We start from the raw sequence: 15143 nt of genomic DNA, 5'->3' as shown, positions 1-15143 counted from the left end.
GAGTTACTCCGTGAGTACCAGGACTTATTCCTGACCAAGATCATGGACTGAAAGCCAATCGTTGGTGATTTAGGGATCATGAAGATTACCTTAAAACTCGACGTGAAGCCAATTTAGTAGAGGCCTTACCGCATGAATTTGAAGTACAAGGAAAAGGTCCACGTAGAACTAGACAAAATGCTCACAGCTGGAATCATTGAGATAGTGGAAGAATCCAATTGGGTAAGCCCTATGGTTGTAAAGGAAAAGAAGCAGAAGGGCGCAATAAAAATATATGTGGACCTTAGGAAATTGAATGATGCATGTGTGCACGACCCATTCCCAACTCCGTTCACAGATGAAGTATTGGAAAATGTTGGCGGGCAAGAAGCATATTCTTTTACTTATGAGTTCTCAGGGTACCACCAGATCAAAATCGGGCCGGAAGACAGGAGCAAGACCACCTTAGCGAATAAGTGGGGCTGCTTTCAATACATCGTTATGCCATTTGGGTTGAAGAATGCACCAACCATCTTTTCACGCATAGTTGTTGCAGCATTCAAGGAATATATCCACAAATTCCTTGAGGTCTATCTAGATGATTGGAATATATTTGGATTGGTTAAGCACCATGTAGTGAGCTTACGCTTGATGTTGGATACTTGCCGACGACACCAAATTGCACTGAACCTCAAGAAGTGTATGTTTCTTGTTCCCTTTGGAAACCTGTCAGGACATGCGGTCTGCAAATAGGGACTGATGGTAGACCCCACAAAAATTGTAGTAATGTTGAATTTGGAAGCACTGCAAAGTGTCAAACAGTTGCGTGCTACCCTAGGACATATGGGGTACTACAGGAAGTTCATCAAAAGCTATGCCCAGATTACTGCGCCAATGGAGAAACTGTTAAAAAAGGATGTCACGTTCTGCTAGAATGATGATTGCATGAAGAGCCTGGATGTACTAAAAGAGAAGTTGGCCTCTGCACCAATCCTGGTCTTCCCAAAATGGGATGTAGAGTTTCATGTCCATGTCGACACGTCGTGTATAGTGTTGGGAGTGGTACTAACATAGGAGGGTGGAGAGGGCTTGGATCACCCTATCGCATTCGCAAGTCGCAGGTTGTCTAAAGCAGGAAAAAACTATTCCACAACTGAATGGGATGGGTTGGCTATGGTGTACACACTCCAGAAATACTGGCGTTATTTGCTAGGAGTACACTTCAAAATGTATACAAACCATTTTGCACTAAAATACTTGGTCAATAAGCCTGTGTTTGGGGGGCACATTTGCAGGTGGCTCTTATTGTTCCAAGAATATGATTTTGAGGTCGTTGTGAAGCCTGGACGCCTAAACACAGGATCGGATCACTTGTTGCAAATTGAGACGGGAGAGGAACCTGCTAGTTTGGAGGAAGGATTACCTGACACGTAGCTCTTTGTTGTGCACATAGCGGATGAACACTTTGAATATATAATCCACTTTCTGACAACGGGGACTACGCTGAAAGAATACTCTGTCGAACAGAAGAAGGAACTGGTGGTGCGCGCAGCTGATTTTTCTATCATTGTGGGGCATCTATATAAGATGGGCAATGACGAGATACTGCGAAGGTATGTACCTGAATTTGAACGAAGAATATCCTCGCAGAAGTGCACAGGGGCACTGTAGGAGGACATTATCCAGGGCGAGCGATCGCACAAAAGATTCTTCGCACAGGGTTGTGGTGGCCAACCCTTCATCGGGATTCAAAAGCACACTGTAAGGGTTGTGGTATATGTCAAAGAACAGGTAAACCATCGCGAAGGGACGAGATGCCTTTGAATCCAAAAATGACACTACAGCTCTTCGAAAAGTGGGAAATCGACTTTGTAGGACCTATCAAACCTCAAGGAAAGACGGGCGTGAGATACATTATCACTGCGACAGAGTATCTAACTAGTTGGGAAAAAGCACAACCAATCAAATACTACAGGGCCACCACGGCTACGAATTTTTTGTTTGAAAACATATTGACTCAATTTGGATGCCTGAAAATCTTGATGAGCGATCACGGTACACATTTCCTGAACGAAATAATCAGTGCACTAACATAAGAGTTTCAGGTGTATCATTAGAAAAGTAGACTGTGTCACCCACAAGCCATTGGGACAGTAGAAGCATTCAACAAAATTCTGGATACTGCGCTGACCAAAGTATGTAACACACAACGGAGTGATTGGGACCTGCGCGTACTGGTAGTACTATGGTCTTATAGGACAACGTGCAAGAAACTAATGGGACAAACACCTTTCTAGTTGGTTTATGATGTGGAAGTTGTCATGCCAATGGAGTATATTGTGCGTAGTCTGTGCATAGCCGCACTCACAGGTATGGCAAACCACGAAGTCTTGGAAGAGAGGCTCGGCAGTTGGAAAAACTTGAAGAGGAATGATTCCTGGCGGCTTCAATCAACAGGTACAAAAGCAGCGTAAGAAGTCCTGCCACGATCACCATATTAAGTTGCGCACCTTCAAGGTAAATGATTTAGTGTTACTGTATGACAATAAATTTGATAAATTCCTGGGAAAGTTTAGAATGCATTGGTTGGGACCATACATTGTTAAGAAGGTCACAGACAGAGGCGCGGTATAGCTGGTAAAGCTAAATGGAGAACCTTTCCCAGGAAATGTAAATGGCAGTCGATTAAAGCCCTACACGGGTGGCCCAGCTATCTGACTAGCTGGCATAAGCACAGTCTTCATGCCGTAGGTAGCCGAACAAAGGCATGGAGCTATAAACAAAGTCAGGGGACATAGGAACAGATGCAGGGAAGCAGTTCTGATACCGTGGTCTTGGAACAACGGGTATAGGAAATTCAACAGGCAGTCGCTTAGTGCGTTGTTGACCTTGAAGTGGTTTAAGCAGAGTTGGAGGGACTTCGTGTGAAGATCTCCGCACTAACATAGTGACTCGAGGGAAATTCATGATGTTTGTGTTGGGGGCCTGTTGGGCATGGAATCCCCTAAGGCAATGTTTTGGGGCTTAAAGCCCAAGTTTTTACTAAGTCCTTTGCAAAGACTCCGTGATTTGTGAGTGCGAAGTCATAATAGAGTCATAGGGTTGTCCATCCTTGTTTTTGGAATGTGATGTTGGCTTGAAATATCTACCCATGGTGCACGAACCATCAGATTGTATAAATAGAGCGAGGCTCTAAGTGTAGAAAACAACAATGAAGGAATAGAATAGAAGCATGATGAGTCTAAGAGATTGAGTTGAAGTGTAAAGTGTGTCTTTGGGTCGTAGAGTAGGAGAAGGCTTTGCAGCTAAGTGCGCAGAGGCCTAGTAGTTCGCAGCTCAGTGCGCGGACCCCTACAGCTGAGTGCACAGGGCAGGTCGAGTCTGTAACCATGGGAAGAATTAATAAAGAGAAGTTTTACCATATTTCTATGTATCTTTTCCTGCTTTATGTATTATTGGGTATAATTTGCAAGTTTACTATTTATTTGCTGCGCAAACTTATATGAAGGTGTTGTATAAATAAATATAAAGAAATGATCCTTTCCCATTAAATTCTCAATTTTATATTCATGTCACAATTCCAAATGTACTCCTAGCTTACTTGGGAGAAGAGAAGTCAACTAAGGATGGATAAGAAGTTAATGACATTAATGAGAGGTGGTTGAGGAAAGAGGGTATAAAAAGGGAAGGGGGAAGGAAGAAAAGGGGGGTGGGAGTCTTGCTTAGGATTGTGGGGGTTGGTTGTGATTGTTGGCCTTGTTATGATTTTCGGAGACCTTGGAAACCTGTGGAGGTTTCTTGGGTTTGAGAGGAGGAAAGTATCATTATCTAGTTTTGCACATTCTTCTTGAGGACACGCTATATCTGGTTGGACTTGGGCACGGAGGGCTAGGGAACCTGTGGAGGTTTCCTGGGCTAGGAATTTATTTCCTAGTTGGCTGGGAGGTAAATCTGGTTGGGTCGGTGATAAGGAGCGTTCAACTGGAGCTATAAGACAAAGGTATCATCATCAACCACCAGAACAGGTATTTTTCCATGGACTACTCTTGTTAAGTTGATATCAATGGAATTCTCACCTTAATTTATGTTGCTTATGATAAAATGATAAGATGTTAAATGTTTAAAGCTATGTAAGAAGGTCAGTAAGCTCATTTTATTACTTTTAAATCAGCAGGAAAATAGATCTGTTAGTGTATAATAGATTAAGGCTCTAATAATAGGAATCAGGCCCTTACACATGGTATCAGAGCTTTGGTTCAAAATCTAGACCCAAAGCCCACTAAATAGCTATTCCATAATCAAATTTCTTATTAAATAGTTGAAAATCCAGAAAATTAGAATGTCAAAATGTTTCAATAGCAGTCCAATGGCTTAGTGCCTAGGGATATGACAGAGCTAGTGTTTTGCTTCAACTTAAATGCGCCTGTAAATTCCTGACAGAATAAATAATATTATAGAAATATAAAAAATAATCTGGACCGAGCTCCTAGATGAAGAAGCTTGCAGTTCTGGGGACTTTTGCAAATAGTGATTAGGCTGCAGTTTTGTGGATCAAGATAAAGATCATATAAAACCCTATTTTAGAAAACCGAGGGGCCAGTTCTAGAGCCCAAAGATGATCGAATATCCTGGTAAGGAGAGCGCAGTTCTGGACACAATAGATGAGGCATGTGTTTACCCTTGAAGAGAATCAAAGGCTCTGAGCTACCTCAATCCGAAGCTCAGAATTTTGTGCACATTTATGTGTGACCAAACTCCAGTGCATTGACAAAGTTGACGAAGGGTCTCATCATCTAAGAAAGTTTTCCAGCATTTAAGAGATCCGAATTCTGAACCAGCTATGAGATTCGAAGCATCATATACATGAGTGGATAATCGATTTTATGGTTTCACATAGCAAATATAGAGTAGCTCTTCTGTTAAAGTCAAATTACAGTCACTCAAGAGCGGTCATCAAATTATAGTCACCTTATTTAAGGTATATTTTGCAGTCTTGTATAATGCCATAAAAGACGAGAACTTGTGGCAAAGTATCACAGTTCTAAGGCTATATATATACATATATATACCTGCAAGTTTGATCAAAGAAATAGAGACCGTACGTGTTTAAGTGTAAAACTGAATGCATTAGAGATTTCGACTTTGATCTCGAATTGTTATTAGATAAATATTAATATGTTGTGAGAAATCATAGGATCCTATTCAAACTGCTACTATGATAATTTCGATTCAAATCCCTTTACTCCTGCATATTCCTCAATTTAAGTCCAACGTACCCTTTGGCTGTGGCTGCATTTACTACTCGTTTTTCTGGGTTGGCTGGATTAATTTTCCCCGTAGAGAGACAATTTGATTTGTTGTTCAATTTTAAATTGATTTTTCAGGTCCCTATTTCACTACTGCACATATCTCCTTGTGTCAATGGGGGAGAATATCATCGCATTCCTCTTACGTATATCTTTGTCGTCTCCTCTTTTAGAACAGTGAATTCGGAATACATGCACATGGGTCTATGATACCCCTCTGTTTTGTATATTGTGTCCAGGTCTCCACGTTTACACTTGTGAAATCATAAGATCCATGTATTTGCATAGATTCTGTGAACTTAGCTATAATTTTCCTCTTCATTCACTTGACAAGAAAAACTAATTGATGCCATTGAGATTCTATTAACTAGTTACATAAATACATTATCTAAAGAAATTGCACAGCCACAGGTGCATAGGCATAAGAAAATAGGAACTCTTGGATTTCCTCTTAAAATCTAGGTATTGAAATACTACATCAAACTCACTGGTGGTTCTTGAAATCTCCCAATATGGTTTCTTTTTGACAAAATAGCTAAATAGAGCATGTTGACAAAGAAAACGTTACATGTTCATTCATTTATAGCAGTTAAGTTAGTAGTTGGAGTCGGTTTTCACCATGCTATAATCCTTCAGGGAAAACTACTTTTGCTTCAAGAGTGCCATCAGCCTGCGGGATTGTAGTCACATACGCACTATAAATTGGGGTATGCACTATATAGGCCACATTGCCCAGAAGGTGGGAAAACTTTGGTCTGCCTGAGTGCGTTTCCGAATTTCTCACCGAGTGAGTGAGTAGATCCAGCCTTGCTTCAGTGAAACCTGTTATGGTTCAGGGTTTTCTTGGCTTTTGCCTTTTCATTCTTTGTTTCCTTGGATTCGAACTCGAGAGCTCCTGAATATGATGGCCTGGGAGAGCTGAAACCAGGCTATCTCGAATCCAGTGTTTTGGGTTTTTGTTTCTGTCTAGGAGCTACGATATAAATGTACATTGAAGTTAAAATGCATAAGAAAAAATGATGCAAATTCATATGATTTGTGGCCATTTTTAAGCCAAAAATCCTAAGAACTGGGTACGCCCATGCAACCATGCCAGAGCTTTCAGCTCATACCTTGATTTCAACTGCATGCTTATTAGGCATCTAAATTATCATTTTGTTGAAGGTGTGCATTTGCTGCTTACAAAGAATCAGTTATCATAGTCTATCCATTTACATTTTGCTCATAACTGTCTCCGTGATCCGGGGGCTCTCCAAATCCCTCCCAAAGGGATCCAACAAAGCTTCCTGAAAGAAAGTGTGAATGGTAAGAGCCCATTATTATATCTCTGCATACCCTGAAGAGAGGGCAGATTCGTGAAATGCATATATGTTGGAAAAGTAACTTTTGAAAGAGATCGATCCCAATTTTGTACTTATGTCAGTCTTGTTTTGCTTTGACCCATGTTCTACTATTTTGTCATATTAGAGTGTTAACTAAAGATACTGGTAACTGATTTGCTTCCAAACTTTACAGTGAACATGTAACTAAACTATGAGAAAGTATTGTGTGTGGGCGTGGCTACCAGGTATGTTGCAAGCTTTGATGGAGTATTTTCTAAGCATATATGAATATAAATCACAGTTCTTCTTAGCATCCTCGTTAACTCCAGTCATTGCAGCATTTTGAAACATGCCACTCTGAATAAATTGACTTTTCAAAAAAAAACTAGAACACTAGCTTAATTGTCGATATGTCTATATAGTATAGTTGTATATCCAATATTTACATCTGGCAAGAAACATAAGTTGTTTCAAACTGTTTCCTATCTTGCTATGGTTATCATATCACCAGGGACACGCTAATATCTTTACCTGTGTCTTGCTATATTTCTTTTGTGGGTAGTGACGATCATAACATTGTCAAATAAAAAGATGGAAATTCCAATTTGACTTCCATTCTTGGCCAGCAATATTAGATGAATCAGCAACTGGACCGGTCTCATACTTGTGTGATATGGGGTCTATTCCTACCCTACTACTACCACTATAACAACGACCATTATAACTGCTGGGTGAACAGGGCCACCCCCAGCAGGTGTTCACAGGTAAATAATAGGGGATTTGAACATAAGACCTTTGTACTCATATTTACTTTACATTTTACAAGCTTGGTAAGTGAACAACTAACAGTGTTTAAGAATGAAGAATTCCAAGAGTGAACCTTTTCTTTTGTCTAAGCCATCCTTGAACTTGTTGGTTCAATTAATATTTCATGGTTTGCTTTTCTGTACCAATTTCTAGTTGTGTTGGTATCAACTTAATTTCATCCATAATAGTGCCTTAGGTACGCATGTAGTTGAGATTGTGAGTGATCGAATAATAATCATGCCCTTAAAGTATAACATGAAGAACTACAACCAACAGTTAATATATCTCCCCTACAGATATAATGTGGTTGGAGGGATGTTCTTTAGGTTTACCATTAGTTTTAGGAATGAATAAGGGTAGATTAGTTGGCATATTGGCCAATTTGGATAATTATGGATAGGAACATTAATATTATTTGAGGAGATTCAAACCTGCCATATATGTAGAAGGCACTGGTTGGCATTATATCCTGTATTATATCTAGCATTGGTTCTAGCCATGATAATGACTAGTGTGGAATTTAGATTAGAGAAGGAAGAATTAGATGAACTAGAACTAGTTCCAAAACTAGATGAACCAACTATCCTGGAGGGGGATGAGGATTCATAATTCAATGAAGATGAACTTCCCAAACCCAAGATGCAGGTAGTGAAGGCTCGAGCGAGGAGTAAATCAAACTCAACAAGTACACATAAAGAATCCAATAATTAAAAAAGAAAAAGTTCAAAGGCCTTGTAGCCTTGTAGCCACCCACTTATTACTGTCATGTGATTATAACAATCCAAGTATTAATGAAGTTATTTTCAACTAAAAAATTGGAGGCCATATACTATATGCACTGTTAAAGCATGCACAACACAACTCAACATGATCTTTAACCATTCCTGATCTCTTTGTTTTGCCAAGCGTTCAATTTATAAATGAGATTGAAATTTTTTTTCTCATAATCTCCTCTCAATTTGACTTGAGGTTTATTTAATTTGGTAATCCAAGTTACATGTTCGATTATACAGATGTGAAAGTCACAGAGCCAAGTTGGAGGCTATTTCTGTTGGATTTGATCTGGTATTATACTATTTTATACAATCGATATCTTACTAGCTTGGCATATTATGAAAGAAACCAAGCAGAACGCCTATTTTACATCTGGAATAGTAACAAATATCATGACCCAAAAAATGGTTTAGATATGTAATCATTCCACTCATCGGGCATCCTTTCTCGATACTCTAGCAGCTTGTAAGTTGCATATGTTAAAGGTATACCCCACGCATCATGATCTTTAGGTGCCTACATGGTCACTTACATTCCGTTAGAAACCTTTTCTGCCATGCATCAAAACTAACTGCAAAATGCTTCTAAGAAATAACAACCAAATAGTTCAACAGAAAGGGAATCTTAAAAACCTTAGGAGTCCTAATCAGTTTCATTTCTGCCTCCTCCAGGGTTTTGCGGCCTTTCTTTGAATTGCATTCGTTGCAAGCAGTAACCTGGTCAATAGATAAGCAGGAGTCCAGGCAGAATTAAACATAAATAGAAATACAAATATGATAAGCATGAATCCAGGCACACTAAATTCAATTGATAGCCGAAATATAAATGTAATTGTTCAATTCAGTCAATAAAACTTGCCGTAACATCAATGAAACTCATCTGAAAAACATTCAAATGATATACTTTCTTCAATAATTACTTTGTTGGTGACAATCTTGAAAGTAGTAACCCAATATTTAACTCGCATATACCTCTATTATTTAAAAATAGCCTGGCTCAAAATCACCATCAAACCAAGAAATTTATAAAGTATGAAGTAGTCAAACCAGATTATTTTTTTTTTAGTTCAACCATTTGTTATGTTTATGAAGCTAAGCAAGTAGTGTCCTTTCTTTCTAATACAGTTGTAGTTGTTTTAGCACTGTACAAAACCAAAATGCTTAACAGATGGGGGATAGAGAAAATTATGGGTATGCTCTACGTGAATGACCAAATAATTTTCCATAAGTTTATCACTTAAAGATGGATTAATATGCCTGCTGCAGATTGAAATTCCTGTCCAGACTATCAGTTCAAAAGCTTTTCCATTTTATAATTTATATAACAAACCAAGCATATAGAAATATCAGCTGTTCTATGCTTTCGACCTATCTATTGCAACCCAGGTTATTTCTTGTATATTATATCAAAAAGTAAGTGTACAAATATACTATTGTAGCTGCTTTCCTTCTCAAACTATTGGTTTAATGCATATGTTTCAGCATACAATGACATACCTTTTACAATTATTATCTTTTGATGCAAACAACAAATGAAACAATCAAATATGATTGAAAATGAAAAAATGTCATTTGTGTTGAACAAGAACCTCACGTGTACTTTCATGAAATCCATTTGAAAAGTTACAACATAAATGTTTTAACTTTTAACTTTTTAGTGGTCATTGTTGTGTTCAAAGTTCCTACATTTTAACTATTAGGAATAAAATATAAATATAATAATAATAAGAAATAGTTAATTAAATAGTAATTAGTTAATCAATAGGCATGTCCCTAAGGACATGACCATTCATGAAAACATACCTGCCTAGGTATATAAAGCAGAGTTTCATTTGTAATTCAATCATCTCACTTGTATTCAAATATACTTTTATAATATATTATTGTCCTATCATGGATGTTTATATATTTCAGATCTTCTGAAGTAGTCTACTGCGTATATGAACTTTGTTCGTTTCAGAGGTGATGTGCGTACAAGAAAAATGATGAATAAAAACTAAATATTTTAAAACAACGGGCAAAGTATATAAAGGAGTGCTGGCAGACAATACAAAGGTTGCAGTAAAATGATTGACTGACTATCATAGCCCTGGTGGGGAGCAAGCATTTCTATGGGAGGTTGAGATGATCAGTGTGGCAATCCACCGTAACCTTCTGCGCTTGATAGGATTTTGTGTTGCACCATTAGAGTGGCTTCTAGTCTATCCATATATGCAAAAACTTAGTATTGCATACAGGCTAAGGGAGCTAAAACCTACAGAAAATCCATTAGACTGACCTGCTCGGAAAAATGTAGCCTTAGGTGCAGCCCGTGGTTTGGAGTACCTTCGTGAGCACTGCAATCCAAAAATCATTCATCGGGATGTGAAAGCTGCTAATGTCTTGCTAGATGAAGACTTCGAAGCTGTTGTTGGTGATTTTGGGCTAGCGAAATTGATTGATGCTAGGAAAACTCATGTTACAACTCAAGTCCGTGGAACCGTGGGTCACATTTCTCCTGAATACTTATCAACTGGAAGATCCTCAGAGAGGATAGATGTGTTTGGTTATGGTATTACTCTTTTGGAGCATGTCACTGGACAACGTGCTATAGATTTTTCATGTCTCGAGGAAGAGGATGACGTTCTATTATTGGATCATATTAAGAAGTTACAAAGAGAGAAAAGCTTAGATGCTATTGTAGATGCAAACCTAAAGCAGAACAATGACGTTAAAGAAGTTGAGGCAATGATTCAGGTAGCATTGTTGTGCACACAGACCTCACCGGAAGATCGACCCAAAATGACAAAAGTTGTGCGCATGTTGGAAGGAGAGGGTTTGGATGAACGTTGGGAAGAGTGGCAGCAGGTTGAAGTCATTCGTCGACAAGAATATGAACTAATGCCTCGAAGGTTTGAGTGGGCTAAGGATTCTGTATATAACCAGGATGCAATCGAACTCTCGTGTGGAAGATGATCAACATGGGCTTTGTTGTCTCATATTTTTGTAACTTGGAACATTTTACAGTTTTCTTCAAATATATCATTATTGGAACTGTAAAAGTGGTTTTTAAGGTCGTAAGATTTTATTTACCTATTCTTCCACTTTTGTAAGCAAGGTGTGACTGCTTGTTCAACGATACTCAAATGCATTTTGAATCCCTGCTTCATCAGTAGGAAATCTCCAATCATGTTGTTGTCCATTTGCAATCGTGTACATTAGATATTCACCTAGGTATCCTTGAACATCTGAATACTAGGAAAACCCTGACTTTCATTAACCTGGAGAGATCTAGATTATGGTGAGGAAATTATATCCAACAATATTATAGTGTTTGTATTTATCATGGAATGCTAATCTCCAAAGCTGGTTGTTTGAATTGGAATAATTCCTTGATGTAATGTGAAAAGATAAAATTAAATGTTTTTCCTTTCTAAGGGATCTCATTGTTTTGGGTGAGTGTCACTTCCAACGACCAGTTTACCCTGGTTGAGTTCAAATTTATTGGCTTAATTTTCAAGAACGAAATGAAAATCATCCCACTCATTGGCTGTTCAGCTAAGTACTAATGGAAGCAAAGCATTGTGATGCAGCATAGGAAGTATGAACAGAATGATGAGAATAATTCCAAACAACCCATGCCCTTATACAATATTATAAAGGCACCTACCACACTGGAGAGGGGTGCTCTTGCCACATGGCAGCCTATAGCCGTTTTCCCTTGTACAACATTTTGAGAATTATGCAAAGAGACAAAGTTGACCGTAGAAGATATGACAAGAATATGATGCTTTGGGAAAGCTTTTAAGAAAAGCCCCTGAATAGGAGGCTCACACAAGAAAGAGTATCTGAGGGCATCAAGATGATGCAGTTTTTGTTTGTATTTGGACACAAATTGTTGCTTGATGTACAATTCTTAGCTCTTTTTTTTTTAGGCCTTAGTCACATGAACATAAATAAAGAGAGGATTCAAAGAGGGCAGTGTCCAAAATATAATGAAAACTGACTGTTTTTTGTTTGTTTGTGGGATTTGAATGCCTATGCTGGTTCTCCTAATCAAAATGCCTAACCAATTGACTAGTCTGTTTTTTTAATAATAAATATGCAATCTTCATTTATTTTTCATGTGGTACGTGTTTCAAGGGTGTCAGTTATAGTTTGAACAAAATAACATTGATTCTTGGACCTTAGTTTGATGAAATGAAATTTTAACCTAATGAAATTAAGTGTCATCTCTTGTTAGTGGCATTTATGTACTGCGGTATCTTAGTGATATTGTATAAGTTATGTGTTGTGGCCATGCATCATATTATGGTGAAGATTTTATAAATTCATCTTCTCTTCTCCACAAACATTAATATGCATAAAATGCATAGATTTGTTGGATGGTGAATATTGTGGAATCATATTGATCTTATTCCAAAAATCCGTTTATGTTCAGTTTATGCTAATGTCTTCTTGGTTCTTGCATTAAAATAACCATGTAACCTCTTAGTTGTTTGGAAACATGGCTTATTATTATATAAATATAAACACAAAAATTTCAAAATCAACTCTACTTTAAAAACATCTTTAATATAGGCAATTATTCCATTTGTTTAATTATTTCTCATTTGACAGCTCATATTGTGAGCTGCATTATATATCATGAAATTGTTTTAGTACTAGTAAACAATGATTTAAAAAAATTAAAAATAAAAAATAAAAAAAAATTGAACCTTTGATATGTAAAGGACATTTCTCTCAAATTACAAAAAAAGTGTATGAAAATCATGCTGGAAACAATTTCTGAAGTTTTGAGTCTTTTATTTTCAAGATTAACTAATTGGTTTGGAAGATGAAAAACCAACAAATTGGAAGAGTGGGACTTTTATATTCACTAAGGTATCAAAGAAATTATATGCATGAAACTTATACTAGCACCTTCTAGTGGAAATTGATAGTGCACGAATCCGTTGCTGGCCATTATTTTGGTTTTGGTACCACCTTATAGCATATCTGGGTTCAAATGCTATTTTCCATGACGAACAGTTAAATCTGTTTCAACTCTAATTGTTATTAAGGGGTTCCACAAGGATGTCACATGAGCGTTTATGATGCCCATTTTAACATAGATAGCCACCTATGTTAAGGTTCTATTTTGCAGTTCCATGCTATTTATGAACATTATATACATTTGGTTGAACACGTGAAAATCAATTGATGGATTTGGTATTGATGATGGACATGTTGGATGTATGACCAAATGTATGACTTACTTGGTTACAATTTATCTAGTGCATGACTTGTCAAAGTTATTGTTGCATCGTATAGGCTTATATAGATATGATTTATCTAATCAATGACTTAGTGAAATTATGATTTATCTGATGTAAGATTTATTTCCAGTATGAACAACAAAAATTGACACGTGGACACTAGGCTTAATAAACATGATGTTTAAGATCATGTATCTATATCTATTTTGTGGTTGTATATATGCATGGATGAGAACTAAACTACAGGTTGGAAAGAACCGTATGATAACCAAGATCTACTATTCCATTGGGGAAGGTCGAGACGACCAATGAGGAAAGGTACGATGTACATTGTTCTATTACATTTGGTATCTACTTGATATGCACTCCTATGACATGAGTAAAATGAAAATGACAGGTGGCAAGACGACCTGACTGGATTATTCGATGACAAGTCCAACCAGCTCTGTAGTGTGGTCCGTGCTCTGAAGGAGGGGTGGAGGTGTTTCCCACCGTGTATCCTCCGAAACCTGGAATCGTGGGGAGGACAGCTGAACGCTCCCCCTATAAGTGTGATGACGATTGCCAGATTCCTGCTGGGGAAAGTTTGGTCGAGGCATTCGACGCTTCCACCATGTCGGTTTTATCAGTGGTCAGTATGGCCTTTGCCACTGATAAGGCAGCAAAGGACGGATAGGGCGGGAGCGGAAGTAGGCCAGGGTGGATAGGAAGATATAGATCAGTTGGAGACTCTTGATGGGAAGTAATGTCATTGTCTAACTTATCGAATTTTAGTGCTATAACTCTCTCTGGTTTGCTATGCTTTCAAACTCGTATCTTTTCATTCTAACTTCGGGATGAAGTTTTCTGAAGGAGGGGTGTATGTAATGCCCCACTTAAATCTTATCCTACTAATTTTGTTAATATTTACATTATTTGAAAATATTGAGAAATATTGGTCTAATATAAATTTATGATTTCCATTATTCAAATTCCCCACTTACCTTCTCAAATTGAATATTATGTAGGATATGGTCTCCTTCCATTATTTCAAAATATATGTATTCATTTCACATTCCCCAATGTACCCTCACATTTACTTGGGAGAAGACATAGTCTTCTCCATCTTATCATCAATATATATTTATTCATTTCACATTCCCCAATGTACCCTCACATTTACTAAGGAGAAGACATGGTCCTCTCCATGTAATTACACTTCACATTCCCAAATGTACTTTTCAGATTTACTTGGGAGAAGACATGATCCTTTCCCATTAAATTCTCAATTTTATATTCATGTCACAATTCCAAATGTACTCCTAGCTTACTTGGGAGAAGAGAAGTCAACTAAGGATGGATAAGAAGTTAATGACATTAATGAGAGGTGGTTGAGGAAAGAGGCCCGAGGGTATAAAAAGGGAAGGGGGAAGGAAGAAAAGGGGGGTGGGAGTCTTGCTTAGGATTGTGGGGATTGGTTGTGATTGTTGGCCTTGTTATGATTTTGGGAGACCTTGGAAACCTGTGGAGGTTTCTTGGGTTTGAGAGGAGGAAAGTATCATTATCTAGTTTTGCACATTCTTCTTGAGGACACACAATATCTGGTTGGACTTGGGCACGGAGGGCTAGGGAACCTGTGGAGGTTTCCTGGGCTAGGAATTTATTTCCTAGTTGGCTGGGAGGTAAATCTGGTTGGGTCGGTGATAAGGAGCGTTCAACTGGAGCTATAAGACAAAGGTA

The 15143-nt window shown here is 37.9% G+C and overlaps 1 pseudogene; it reads left to right on the top strand.

The window, feature by feature from the left end:
- The first annotated feature begins 10311 nt into the window (after nucleotides 1–10311).
- On the top strand, nucleotides 10312–11142 carry LOC149157827 (LRR receptor kinase SERK2 pseudogene; annotated as a pseudogene).
- Nucleotides 11143–15143: the final 4001 nt, after the last annotated feature.

The sequence above is a fragment of the Pinus tabuliformis genome, chromosome 5_2 (assembly GCF_031772625.1).
Source record: "Pinus tabuliformis cultivar Carrire ecotype Pingquan chromosome 5_2, CPIR1, whole genome shotgun sequence".
In the NCBI taxonomy this organism is placed as follows: Eukaryota; Viridiplantae; Streptophyta; class Pinopsida; order Pinales; family Pinaceae; genus Pinus; species Pinus tabuliformis.
Note: the sequence above shows the minus strand (reverse complement) of the source record. Positions and strands in the feature narration are given on the sequence as shown.